Source organism: Suricata suricatta, chromosome 15 (genome assembly GCF_006229205.1).
Source record: "Suricata suricatta isolate VVHF042 chromosome 15, meerkat_22Aug2017_6uvM2_HiC, whole genome shotgun sequence".
Lineage (NCBI taxonomy): Eukaryota > Metazoa > Chordata > Mammalia > Carnivora > Herpestidae > Suricata > Suricata suricatta.
Window position 1 is genome coordinate 37,124,843 of NC_043714.1, and position 13,841 is coordinate 37,138,683.

A 13,841-nucleotide genomic window follows, 5' to 3' on the forward strand; every position below is an offset into this window, starting at 1 on the left:
TATTAGGCCTCCTAACATTCCAGTTCATCATTGTTTCCGTCACACCTAACGATGAGCTTTTCCCTGAACTACTGTACCAGTTTTCTCTCTACACCCCGTATTACTCTGTGGGAGAAAAAAAATCACATCAACCTATTCCAGAGTCTTAAACGTCAAGTCAGAACCTAATTTGCTTGTTTGTTTGCTTTTATTTTTACTAGAGCACAAGAAGGGGAGGAGCAGAGCAAAGGGGACAGAGGATCTGCAGGAGGCTCTGTGCTGACAGTCTGCAGCAGCGGGGCTCAAACTCACAAACTGCGAGCTCATGACCTGAGTTGAAGTTGGACGCTCAACCGAGCCACCCGGGGGCCCCAGGACTTGTCTTGATTAACGCATCTAAACCGATCAAATGTGTGAGAGTTTTCACTCATGAATAAAGTTCAAGGACCTCAACAAATACATTAAGTCCTTCCATAGGGACACACGAGTTTGTAAACAGTCAACAGATTAAAAGGGAAGAGAAAATTAAAGTTGGTTATAGAAAATATCTCTTATTATCAAGCCACAACATACTGAAATGATAAATCTGATACTGATGCTTTCCAAAATATCAACTTATTTTTTAAAAATGTTTATTTGTTTATTTTTGAGAAAAATGGAGAGAGAGAGCGAGCAAGGGAGGAGCAGAGAGAGAGACGCAGACAGAATCTCAAGCACGCTCCACACTGTCAGTACGGAGCCTGATGTGGGGCTTGAACTCACGAACCGTGAGATTATGACCTGAGCCGAAATCAAGAGTCGGACGCTTAACTGACTGAACCATTCAGATGCCCCCAAAAGGTCAGCTTTATTGAAGTGTAATTTATATACAATGAAATGCATCCATTTTAATAGAACAGGTCAATGAGCTTTGATAAATGCATGTACCTGTGTAATCACTGCAATGACAAAGATACAGCACTTTTTTATCGCCCAAAAAAGCTTCTCGCATGCTTCTTTCAGGTCAACCTCATCTTCACCCCAGACCTGAAGGAACCACTGATCTCTATTTGTTACCATTGATTTGTTTTGCCCTTTTAGTAATTAGCTATTACTGAAGCTGTTTCCTTGTTGTTCCAAAGGCATCGGTTTAATAGTATGTTATGTATAGATTATACCATCATCATGAAAGCACAATTAGGCAATTGCTGCCACTTGCTATTTAGCTTTGAGTCACGTAAAATGTTAGAAAGGTCTGAACACCAGTACATCAGTCCAATACTTACAGAACTGTTTCAGGGAATGTGGACTCTGTCTCTAACATTGGAATGGGTTGGATCCAATGATAGGCTTCTAATAATTTCTCAAACCAGCATTTTACATTAAGTCTCACCTCAGAGAGGACATCTTTCCCCCTTTGTAAGTAAAAAACGCCATTTAAAATGTGACCATGCTTTGAAAACAATCTTAGAGCCCGTCCGTATCACATGAGGACATTTATGATCAAAGATGAAATGACTCTGCTTCCTTCTCCACTTCTCATATTAAAATATTGCCAATTGGTTTTCAAGATTTTTCTCCTACTGCAGCAACTTAAAAATAATTTGGATATCAATTTTTTTGCTTACTGTTGTGTTGTGATTCTTTCCTCTGTTGTCACAAGTATGAATATCAGGTAATGGGCACCATTCATTTTTGTGCTTAGTAGTTTTCCTGGGGTGCCAGTGACAGGAGAAATGTATGCATTAAAACAAGCGTGATGAAAAGCAGCTCTCTTTATAATTTCAGCCCAGCTGCTGTATTGATGGATACAATCTCTAGCACATGCTCCAGGTGGCTTCTAATGCCTGACTCCCTGCAGAAGCCTCTATTTGCACATCTTAAACCACTTATTGGATTTGAACAGGATTTTTCAGCCTGAGTGCAGTAACAGTGTTCACTTGTGTAATATTTGTAAATCCTGGCTTTACATTTCACTCACCGAACCATCGTCAGAAGACATTCAACAGTGCTTTGTGCATCCCGATTCTCTTCCTTGGATTAGATGGGGTCCATTTTGTGGGGCTACAAAGTGTATTGATAAAAATATTTCTGTCACTGTTGGCATGTACAACAAAGAGCAATTCAATTAATCAGCCTTCTCGAATGGTGCTTTTCTTTGTTTTCAAATTGATATAAAATTCATTGAAAGGTTTTATAGCCAAACTGTACAAAGTTTAACCTTTTATTCAAAATACATAGTTCCAAAGGCTCTGCCCAATGCATTTGCCTTTGTTTAAAACTCTACTTACTATTGTATCAGTTGCTCTGAATTATGTGCTTAGGACTTTTGTTCAATGCTGACAACACTCTAGTAAGACACCCTGTAGCCTGCACAATTCAAGGCTTTTATAGTTATGGGTGGGAGCTGGTATTGACTAAAGCAAATGTCCCTCTTCGGTTTGAAATGAAATACCACAAGCAACCTCCAGGCAGATATTTTGCTGTGCTCTTTGTTTGCAAGTAATACAAATTTCAGGATATCCTAATATAACTGATATCTCTGCTCGCCTATCTAAATTGTGTAACATTTAAGTAACTCATTAAGGGTTAGTTCACCAATTAGCAGGAATGACAAATACCTGTGATTTATAGGCAATGCCCCGTGTGTGATTATGTTGCTGAACCACAAAGAAACCTTCTTTCTTAACTGTATTCCACCAGAATGAATTGTACATCAACACATTTGTAGCTCTGAGCCTCTAGCTTTTATTTTAAGGATTCCTGTCCCTGAAAGGTTGGGCTTCTTGTAGCTGAAGAAGTTCTTTTCCTAGCAAACACCATTGATATTCAGAAGCATTGTATGTCACGTGATCAGCACGGCATGTCTGTATCCTCAGTGTAGAATAAAGACGTATTCTCTTGTCGAGTGATGCTTGCGAGTTGGTATTCCAGAGCAGTTGCTTGAATTGTGACCTGAATTCAATTACATGTATGTGCAATGTGGATTATTACAACAGGATACTCTGAAGGGTGCTGGGGAGATAGAGAAACAAGAATCGTGACCTAATGATTGCGTTTAGCTTTGGAGTGGGCTTACATCAGTGTTCTTTGCTGAACTCTCAACAGCACAAAGGCTAAGCATGCCTGTGTGGCAGTGGACTGGATATAATAAACTAAGGGGCCATTATACATCTTGTGGGTCAATAATTCTTGAGCTAAGAGGGATTTGCATCCTAAGAAGAACTATTCCTTTACCAGTGGTACCGTCTGCCAGGTTCAAAGTCTACTTTCTGAAAGGTACTAAAGCATCTTGTATCTTCACAGTTATTAAAGTATTCATTAAGTACATAAGCCTAATAAAAGGTCCAAATATGTTTTAGGACCTTGGGGAATTTGGCGGGGGAACAAACAAATAAGGCACAAGATAAAACTAACAAATAAAACATGAGACAGTAAGTGTGGTGCTTTTTAGTTGCACAAAGTCCTTACATGTTATGTTATGAGTGAGGTGTAAATGGATATGTTTACACTCTGTAGCTTACACAGTCTTTGCAGCAAAAGTTTTAATGGATTATGTGGGACTTTTTAAAAATAAAGTGGAGTGAAAACCGTGCGCTCAGAGTTATTTGTATCTGAATACAGAGTATGTTAAGCTGCACAGCTAGGCATTTATATCTGGCTCTCCACATTTTGAATTGACTACTTGTGACCTATTTTACCTCCATATCCTGCTTTTTCTTTAGTCACAGTGACCTGAAATTTTTCCATTATAACTAGCTGGTCATGTGATTTGGCAGAATAAAGTTACACATCGGAGTGAGATGATGAGTAAATTGGGCCACGAAAGACTTCACGTTTGTTTCTCCTGAGTCTTATCTGCACCTGAAATAAATTTCAAAAAAGAATTCTGTTTTCTCTGGTTGATGGATACAAACACATCCAAGAGAGACTGGCTTCAAACTAAGGCATTCTGTACCGTTTGGAGAATTCCAGAATACAGCTCTGCTTAAACCAGAGCCATTGGGCAGTGATGCCCTTTCCTATCAGTTTTGACATACTTTGCTTAGGATGAGATGGCACTTCTGACACATTCCTTCCTCACATGACAGTCACTTAAGGGAGCTATCCAGGCAAATTCCACTGTACATCGTTGGCATCGGTGTATTTTTAGTCACCCCAAAAATACAGTCTTGTCCTACCTTCTCCACAGTCTCATGATAGTAGGCTGCAAAACACATCAAATGTCCAGCATGGACAGGTCAGCACGTCTTTCCAAGAGGAACACACTCATCACCTCATTATCATTCAGCAAGGCAGAGGAGAAAAATTGCTTCTCATTCAGAGTAGCCTAGACAAATGGCTGTTAAGTTTTCTCACTAAAGACCAGTGAGCAAAAATGGGAGGGTAGAACCCTGTAATTACTCCAGTGCCCCAAGCCAAGATAACCACAACATTTTAGACAAAATAATACAGCAAGAGCCACCATATGTTGAGATATGCTTAGGAGGACTGATTTACCTGCCATTATGGCCAAATTCAGTTTTTGTGAGGATTTTTTATAAAAGGCACTTTAACATTCTGTGCCTCTGCGCCCTCCTGTGGCCCCCCCTACCTTGGCTTCCTTACACCATTGCAAATCTAACAATATTTAATAAAGCAGAGTTTTTGAAACCTGATTTTACTATGGGTTTTTCATGATCAGTCATTCCCTGCTGCACACACACACACACACACACACACACACACACACCCCACACAGGAACACACACACACACACACACACACACACACACACACACACACAATTATTAAACAACAGTGCCAAAGAAAAAACTACATGTTATCTAGAATACTGGATTCCATGCATTGACCATGGGATTTCTAGTCTATCCAGGGCAGTACGTAGCTTCACTTTAACTTTGCAGCCCTTGTAAAACAACTCATTAAGCCACAAAAATCTGCCTGTTCATCATGTACAGACAGACCCATGCTGATGCACGCTATATTAGAAAGCAAGAATATGGCACCACAAATAGCGATCTGTTATGAGAACGGCTCCCCAGGTTGCTGTCTTAGAAGCCTTCACTTTCCCATCATCTTGCTTGGAATTTCAGTTTTCTGTCACAATGGGTGTCCATGTAATGTAAACCTCTCTTAAAGGTACACTCTAGTTTTCCAAGAAATAGTTCTTGTTATGGTCATTGAGAAGGTGCCTTACAATGGGAAGTTGTCTTCAAGTATCCCTATTCAAAGGAGAAAATAACTGGGGGGCAGGGAGTGTTGCTGGTACACATTTCTATAGTGAAACCTATGAAATCATGATAGAATATGAGAATTAGTATTTGGCAAAGTCTCCCAAATAGCAAACAACCCAGAAAATACAAGTCAATAATTTTAGAAAGTGGTTGAACGTACGTGTAGTTAGAAGTTACTGGTCTGGAAGTACAAGTGCAACCTATTCGATTTGCTAAATGAAAACCAAGCTTGCAGACCCTGCAGAGGGGTTGGGAAAATATGTGCATTTGCAAAATCATCCAATCAAGGATTGACAGTCTCAGGGCGCCTGGGTGGCTCAGTCGGTTAAGCATCTGGCTTCGGCTCAGGTCATGATCTCACGGTTCATGGGTTCGGGCCCCATGTCAGGCTTTGTGGTGGCAGCTAGATCAGAGCCTGGAGCCTGCTTCAGATTCTGAGTCTACCTTTCTCTCTCTGACCCTCCTCTGCTCACGCTGCCTCTGTCTCTCAAAAATAAATAAAAAACATTAAAAAAATTTTAAAGGATTGACAGTCTCATCATTCAGCCACCCTCGTATTCCTATGTCATTCTCTTTACAACACCCCTATTCAGCGATTGGGTACAGTCGTCACTAATCTTCTGCATACAGTATGAGATTGTATTTCCTGCTCACTTTATGTTTGGAGTCAAATATATAGTTCTTGCCAATGAGTTGTAAATGGAAATAATGTGTCACTCACAGGCTGCAGCATTTAGTTGCCCATTTATAAATTTCTATAATGCATTCCTTTTCTCTCAGCTGTGATGACTGGGCAACGTTCAAGATGATGGTTGTTCAAACAGCCTGAGTCCAGGTGACTCAACTGGTCAAAACATCTCTGCCAACCCATGATGGATACAGAGCATGAAAGCCTCTGCTTGGAGTCCTAAATTTTTGGCATTTTTTTAATTTCCTAGTTTTCCCTGATGGATGCAATAACCTCTGCTAAGAAAACTCAGTGATCTCAAAGACATTGTTTTAAAAAGTATCCTGTCCCATTTTTGGATTCCTCTGAGGTTTAATTTTCATCTTTTCTTACATTGAACCACTATTTGTCTTCCTGTGACATCCTGTTACTAGTATAGTTTTATTCCGGAGAGTATAGAATGCAGCAGTGATTGCCCTTCATGTGCTTACCTATCATATTCATTTAGCCATTCATTCAGAAATATCACTGATCACCTGTTAGATGCCTGATAATGGACTGAACGAAGGGCACCAAGAATAAGGAAAACATAGACCCTGTCTTAGGGTGTTTTCACTCAAGTAGGTGTATTCCTAGCCTTCTGTGTGAACACCACAAAGTGGTGGGCAACGTTGCTGGGCTAATGGTCTAGACAACCATACCATGTTGATAAGTTGCCTTAGTAAACATTATCCTACTTATTATTATCATTATTACTATTACTGATAGACTTCAAAATCCTGTAAAGAGGGAGACTGGAAAGATAATTTTATGATTAGTGTTATTATCCATCTTTTAGACAGATAAAAAACAGAGTGGCTAAGGGATGTGCTCACACCATCACATGGAATAACATTTAAAGCCCAGGCTACCACCCAGGATTTCTAGCTCCAAAAAGTCCACTCTCTTCAGGCCCCAATCCTGGCTATCACATTTCCAGGAAGCTTCACCAGACTGGAATGCCAACTAGCAGAAGATGAAGCAGACAACATTTTTGGGTCGTAGAATGATCCACAGAAACTGCTGGAAGTACCAAAATAGACGGTTTGTTTTATCCACCAGAGGCTGTAGAGAACTTTGAGGGTACTACAGGAAAAATCAGTACTCTTGTCATCTTCATTTTTTCTTCTTTTTACATTTGTTGTCTATTTTTAAATGCCTTGCTGGCATATCTTACTAATAAGTCTTTGAAACAAAGATGATTGTAGACTGTGAGTTAGGTGAACAGCCTAAATGCCCTAAAGTTGGGAAGAAGGTTTCAAGTCAAGAGATCAGATTTTTAAGAAAATTATTGCAACCCTTGTCCACTGGCATCTTTAGTAAAAAGCATGCATGACATTATGATTGCCAGAGCTTTTCCTTGTGACGGCACAGTCTGGTGGAATATATCTGCTGGGTTGTTATTGTTCTACCCTGCTCCCCCTTCCTCCCCACCCCTTCCCTCCCATTGTAGCTGACATGCCTCCACGCATAAAAATTAATGTTCCCATTTCAACCCACTCATTTGGCAGGAACGAGTTTGTAAGCCAAAGTAAACATGGAAGGAGGGAAAGAAATAAAGCATGGACAAGAGGCATGAAGAGGGCATTTGGAGATTTTCCAAAATGAGCATCAGAATTACATTATGACAACAATAAAAAAGTTCTTATAATTTGTGCATTATTTTCTGAACTTGTATCAAACCGGTGCTAAGCAGTGTGTAATAACAAAGTAAGACACCAAAATTAAACAGAAAACATTAAAATCAGAGGTAAGAAATGACATTTATATTAGAATTAACAAAGATATAAAGGACATCTAATATGATTTTAGGTTTTCCATGGGGTATGTATTTTTTCCATTAGAAATTTTATCTAAAGATTAATTATTCCAACATTTTTTTTACCCTTGCCCATTATGAGCTTTGTAAAACATCCATGCTAAAATTGTCATATGCAAGGGCCTCACCCAAAATCGGAGTTTAATTTGAAGTGCTAATTTTTCCTATTGTTATCTCCTTCACCCTGAACACTGAGAGCTTCTACAGTTCTGGTAGCCCATGAAAGAGTACGTGATGGCCCTTCAAGTATACAGAGCACTCACGGGGTGGTTTGCTTACAGAATAGCAGGAGACCAGCACACAGCAGTGCAGGTCATTAAATAATAGATATGGCAATTATAATTTCCACATTTTATGTAAAATGCTTTTAAAATACCAGGATAGGTTTACATTTAGCTGAATGTCTTGCAACAATAGCTAATTATTAGAAGTACAATTACAGGGAAATTATATTTAAAATCATCCATGTATACGTTTCATGAAGAGAAATAGATGAAGTAATTAATTTGTTAGACTTATTTTCATTTCAAAAATTAAAAATAAAACCTCATAGAGAAACACTTAGAGATGTGGATAGAGGTACATCAGCAGCTGTCCAGACCAGCCCCATCCGCAGTTATGACCCAAAACTGTAGAGTTAACCTCAGCATTGATAGATACATGGTCCTATTCAAGCCCAGTGCTTTCCTAGGTCATAGAAATAAGGTGGATTTTTCTCCAAAGAAAAAACAAATTGAAAATTTATATTTTTCCCCTGTCACATCCTATTCTCTTAAGGAGCCAAAGCAAAATATACGGGGCAACTAATGCAAGGCCCAGTATTTTTATCCCTATGTATACTGATCTGCAACCGCAGCCGTAAAGCTTTCAAAACCAAATGACCCTTTTTATGTCCACTTTTATTTGTCTTGTATTCCAATTGCAAAGAAAGTCTATAAAGCAGTTGCACTCTGTAACTTGGGATATTCAATTCAAGTTGTCAAAATAATGAAGGAATGGCTGTAGTTTAAAAATAGATTTGTCTGTAGCCATTAGAGGAGGTAAAAGAACTTCATTACTGAAAGAAACAACACTAATAAATATAGTTTATCTGGATTTAATTTCTAGGCAAGGAGAAACAGGATTCAGGACATTGTATTTTGTACAATTTGATTTCTAATTGAGTGCTGAGATTTTGCTTAATGTCAATGATTAATTTATTTAACCAATTTAAAAAATCTTTCTGATACTCTCTTAGTTTAGAGTTTTCTTTTAATATTTCTATAGTTCTTATGAGATAAGTGAATGCATAATGTTTCATTTAATTTTAATTTCTCAGTAAGTGACAGCACTGTATGATCAGCAAATAGCACAATTAGGAACATGTCAAAAGAATATAATGTTGTGAGCAAATAAAGCCCACACAAATTAGCATGTGGCACACTTTAGCTATAAGTGAAGTCACAACCATGCTGCATGGTAGGCATAAAAATTATGCAATTTATTAGTGGACTCAAATTCAGATTATGTTTAAACATCAAAAGAACACGTTTTCAGTTTTCCTTCTCAGATATTCCTAGAGAGTTTGCTTGTTTGCTTACTGTCTTCATTCAATCCTTTATTGGCTTGGGATACAAAAGTTCTGACTGCTTGTCTCAGCTCTGACACAAATGTCCTTGTTGAGCCTCTCTTTCCTTATCTGTGAACTCAGTGGCTGAATTAACTAATCCCTAAAACCAGTTCTAGATCTATGACTCAAGAATCCTTGATTAGACCATAAGGTCTCCATCTTTTCCAGCTATAAAATGTTATGCTTTTCAATACTTCCTGCTCTCTAACTCTTGCAACAGAAGCGAATGCACAATTCATCTTGCAGAAAAGAGTAGCCAGCCTCCAAAATGACCCTCAGTGATCCACACCTCCAATATCTTATAACCTTGTGTAGTCCTGCCTCAAAATGAACCAAGACTGGCCCTTTGTGACAATGTGTGACTTCTGATGATAGGTCATAAAAGGCATTGCAGCTTCTGCTTTGGCTTCTTGATTATGTAATCTGGAGGAAGCCAGATGCCATGTGGCGAGGGCACCCACACTGCCCTGTGCATAGGCATTCAGTCAACATCCCGGGAATGTGGGTCCTCAGCCTTCCGACGGCAGCAGCCCTCTGCCTTCCATCACGTAACCCCAGTGAGAATTGCCCTGTCAAGTGCTTCCTGAATACCTTTCCTAAAGAATTTGCAAACATAGAAACAATTAGAGAAAACTGTAACAGGGAGGAGACAAAATACCTTCCGATGTTATCAATTCTGTATTATTATAAAGAAAATAAGTTAGATTTTCCTTAGTGCAATTCTGAGAAGTAGACACAATACATACTCAAAACACACTAGTCACCTCATATTCTAATCTGTTTTGAGATATGTGTTTGCACAGAGAAATCACAGTCACTAAGATGTCATTGTTAATCTTAAGGTACACAAGGTGATCCGAGAGAAGCAGGATTCCGTACAATTGTTCCCAAATCTCCCTTCTCCATAACCACCAGGCACAACTCTCTGACACTAAAGACAATTACAGTTGAGGTTCTTTGGCCTCCTCAGCCTTCTAGGGGAAGTGCTATTGCTCTCTGAAACTTTCAAATTGCAAAATCACAAGGAAAAAAAAGAGGGATGAGGAGGATAAAAGTCAAACGGAGAGTCTTACGTCAAAGACTCTCCAGAAAGTTTGGAAAAGAAAAGTGTTATGGCAGGTGGGTTGTGAGAAAACTGGAAAGAGAAAAACTTGGGAGGAGGGATGTTTTGTATTGTAACTATCTTTAGTGTTTCCTGATAGACATAAGCAAAAAATGGGATTTATTCCATTGAATAATTTTTGCCCAAAAAACTGTACATATTTTAACACCATTATTCCAGAACTCTCTGTGTTATTGATTCTTATAATGATAAAAGTAAGAAAGTATGAAACGAAAGGGAGCAGAGTGTTTGAGAATATTATAGAAGGAGATACTGACACCAGGAGACGCGAAGGGAGTTCAATACCAAACCAGGAGCGAAGCACCTGCAAGCTTTAGAGGCAGAAACTCTAACTAGATAGGAGCAGGTGTGTGGGAGTGAAGGGAACAGGCAAAGACGATTTTGTGTGCTTTGCCTCTTTCTTCTGGCTGGTGGCTCTCAGGCATTGGTTCATGGAGTGGCTTCATCAAAATTCCCAGGATTAGCGTCTGAGCTCACCAAATTCCTACTGAGTCAACATCTTTAGAGACAAAGAGTTTGACCAGGTGAGTGTCATGGGCAACCAGGGTTGGGATTTCTGCTGAGGCAATGAGACACTATTAGATTTTCAAACATGAGAGCAGGGTGATCAGTGATGTTATTTGGAAAGCTGATTCCGAATGCAGTGCAGATAATAAGATGTAGGGACAGGAACAAGCAAGCTAGGATGCAAGGAAGGAAGCTTCTCAGAATTTCTAGTAGTAAATGATGAGACCAGGAACTAAAGCAGCCATGCTGGGGATGGAGGTAGAAATGGAAAAACATTGCTGACTTAGAATCCATAGATGTTTGGGACTAACAGGATGTGGAGCACATAATTTATATATTTAGTCTTCAGGGACACGTTTGGTGCACTCCCAAATTGTCTATCTATCTGGGACTAACGAAAAGTGTTAAAGGAAAGAAATGCTTTTAGTTTATCATTATTTAAAAGATCTTAAAATATAACTATGCTTGGTTGAGGAGACACAGTGAAATTCACAGACCTACAAATCTGATAACTAGAATATCAACTAAAAAGTGTGATAACCTGATATCAGATTAGTTCACCTTTAAATGAAGAGTGATTATAAAGTAAGAAGATACTAGGGCACCTAGGTGTCTCAGTCAATTAAGCAGTTGACTCCTGATTTTGGCTCAGGTCATGATCTCACAGTCAGGAGTTCAAGCCTTGCACTGGGCTTTGTGCTCACAGCACAGAGCCTGCTTTGGATCTTCTGTCTCCCTCTTTCTACCCCTACCCCACTCACCCTCTCTCTCTCTCTCTCAAAAATAAATAAACATTAAAATTTTTTAAAAAGGAAGAACATATTAGGAATAATGACATATATTGCAATGATTTCATAATTTTTCATCATTTTCCCCCTAAGAATAAAGAGAAGCTATGTTGATTTGAAGGATAATGCTTGTCAATATGGTAAATATCATCTTCTTGAGCTCAAAACCTAGACTTCCATTCAATTAATAGTGGATTTCTGCATGTTAGGAATTTAAAGGCTAGAATAATATCTAAATATTTTGAATACATTATGAACAAAGACCTTGCTTTGCTCTATTATCTGTGCTGGGAATTTTATCACCTACCTATCCTTATTTATCTACTTACCAATCAATTGCTCATAAGACACGTACAATGTACCCAGAATTGCTCTAAATTCTTATTTTCTTAAGTTTTAAATGTTTATTTAATTTTGTGAGAGAGAGAGAGAGTGGGGGAGGGGCAGAGAGAGAGAGAGAGAAGGAGACATAGAATCTGAAGCAGGCTCCAGGCTCTGAGCAGTCAGCACAGAGTCTGATGCGGGACTCAAACCCATGAACCATGAGATCATAACCTGAGCTGAAGTCAGATGCTTAACTGACTGAGCCACCCACGTGCCCCAACTAAATTCTTAATAAGTATATTATTCTTTATAAAGCTTCAAACGTTTGGTATTAGCAGTAGTTACAGTTTCTCTATTTTACAGAAGGAAAAACTGAGTCATTAAGAGGTTAAGTAATTTGTCCCCAACTCACACAGCTGGCAAGAGGCAGAGCTGATTCAAATCCAGGCAATCAGGCTCTAGAATCTGTGCTCTCTGTCACTTTCATAATATATGCTCCATTATTATTAATGAAATAAGGAAGGAAGGAAGGAAGGAAGGAAGGAAAGGAAGGAAGGACGAATGGAAAAGAAAGAAAGAAAAAAAAGAAAAGAAAGAAAGAAAGAAAGAAAGAAAGAAAGAAAGAAAGAAAGAAAGAAAGAAAGAAAGAAAGATAGAAAATATTGATTCACTGCATGGTTTATATAGCCATTAAACAAATATTTTGCATATTTTCTACCAGGTCCTGTATTTTATCTTACTGTGCGGCATGGCCCTACCTTGGACCATGCAACAATGTACATTGAAGATGACACCAACTACAGAGCAGGATTTGCCTGAGAAAAATTCATTTGACCATTATTCTCAATGCAGAATCCATGTAAACTGAGTCTTTCAGAACCTTTTCTTGTATTTCATTAACTTGAGGGTAAATTATAGATTTTCTGGGTTTATTTTTTAAAGCACCTATAGTGAAACCTTGGTCATAAATATTCAAATACAATACCGACTATTAATAACAAAATGGATTACCTTTTCTCTTTAAGAAATTCCAAGTAGATAAATGGGGGAGGGGGGTTGTTTTAAAAACTAGAAATTTAAGAGATACCATTTCCATGAAGAGCTGCACTTAAAACACTGACTTTTTTAAGGAAAGAAAAATATAAAGAGGTAGATTTATTTACTGATCTGAGTAACATCCCCAAAGTATTATGGATGCTAAAGAAGTTGTAGGCAATACAAAAGATTATATTGAGATATCAGAAAATAAATAGGAAGTCTTAACAATGCCCACTATTATGACTAGGAAAATAAACCTTCAGTTCTGAAAACCTGAGACATGAGCATTTACTTGGACTTCAAGTTGGTTATTTTATACATAGATGGTGAAGATAATCTTTAAAAATATAAATGTAAAATCCACAATCTGGTTTGCTGAGATAATTCTTAAGATCTTGCCTCCCAGTTAATCCATAGAGTTCCCCACCCAGACCCATTTTTACCAGTTCTTGTGTCTGTTAACAATGAGTATTAAATTGTAAATATATAGAGAAGAGAGTACTCAGCAATATATTATACTCTAGAGAGCCCAGAAGGCAATGTTATCAGATACATCGTAAATAAAATTATGCTTGGATATCATCTTGTTGTGGTTATAACTTTACAACTTTCAGTGCCATCTTTCATTGGGAATTTTTTTTAACCATTGCCTCATTAAAACTGCTCAGTTGGAGAAGTACAAAAATGGATTTCTTTTATTTCCTTTCAAATATTCTGGGTTACCTATTTATC

General features: G+C 38.3%; 2 long non-coding RNA genes across 4 annotated transcripts; one reads left to right on the top strand and one right to left on the bottom strand.

Annotated features, from left to right (window-relative positions):
* Positions 1-2,686: 2,686 nt before the first annotated feature.
* LOC115278676 lies at positions 2,687-5,036 on the bottom strand. 2 transcript variants are annotated; one of them, XR_003903025.1, is made up of 3 exons: positions 4,968-5,036; positions 3,660-3,822; positions 2,687-2,913 (listed from the first exon to the last, which is right to left on the bottom strand). It is a non-coding gene; the product is annotated as an uncharacterized LOC115278676 (long non-coding RNA). The 2 variants fall into 2 exon arrangements; XR_003903026.1 differs by having other exon boundaries at positions 2,687-2,973.
* A 4,743-nt stretch (positions 5,037-9,779) lies between these two features.
* Positions 9,780-13,011, top strand: LOC115279511. Of its 2 annotated transcripts, XR_003903479.1 has the most exons (4): positions 9,780-9,886; positions 10,172-10,448; positions 10,874-10,976; positions 12,793-13,011. It is a non-coding gene; the product is annotated as an uncharacterized LOC115279511 (long non-coding RNA). The 2 variants fall into 2 exon arrangements; XR_003903480.1 differs by lacking the exon at positions 10,172-10,448.
* The last annotated feature ends 830 nt before the right edge of the window (positions 13,012-13,841 follow it).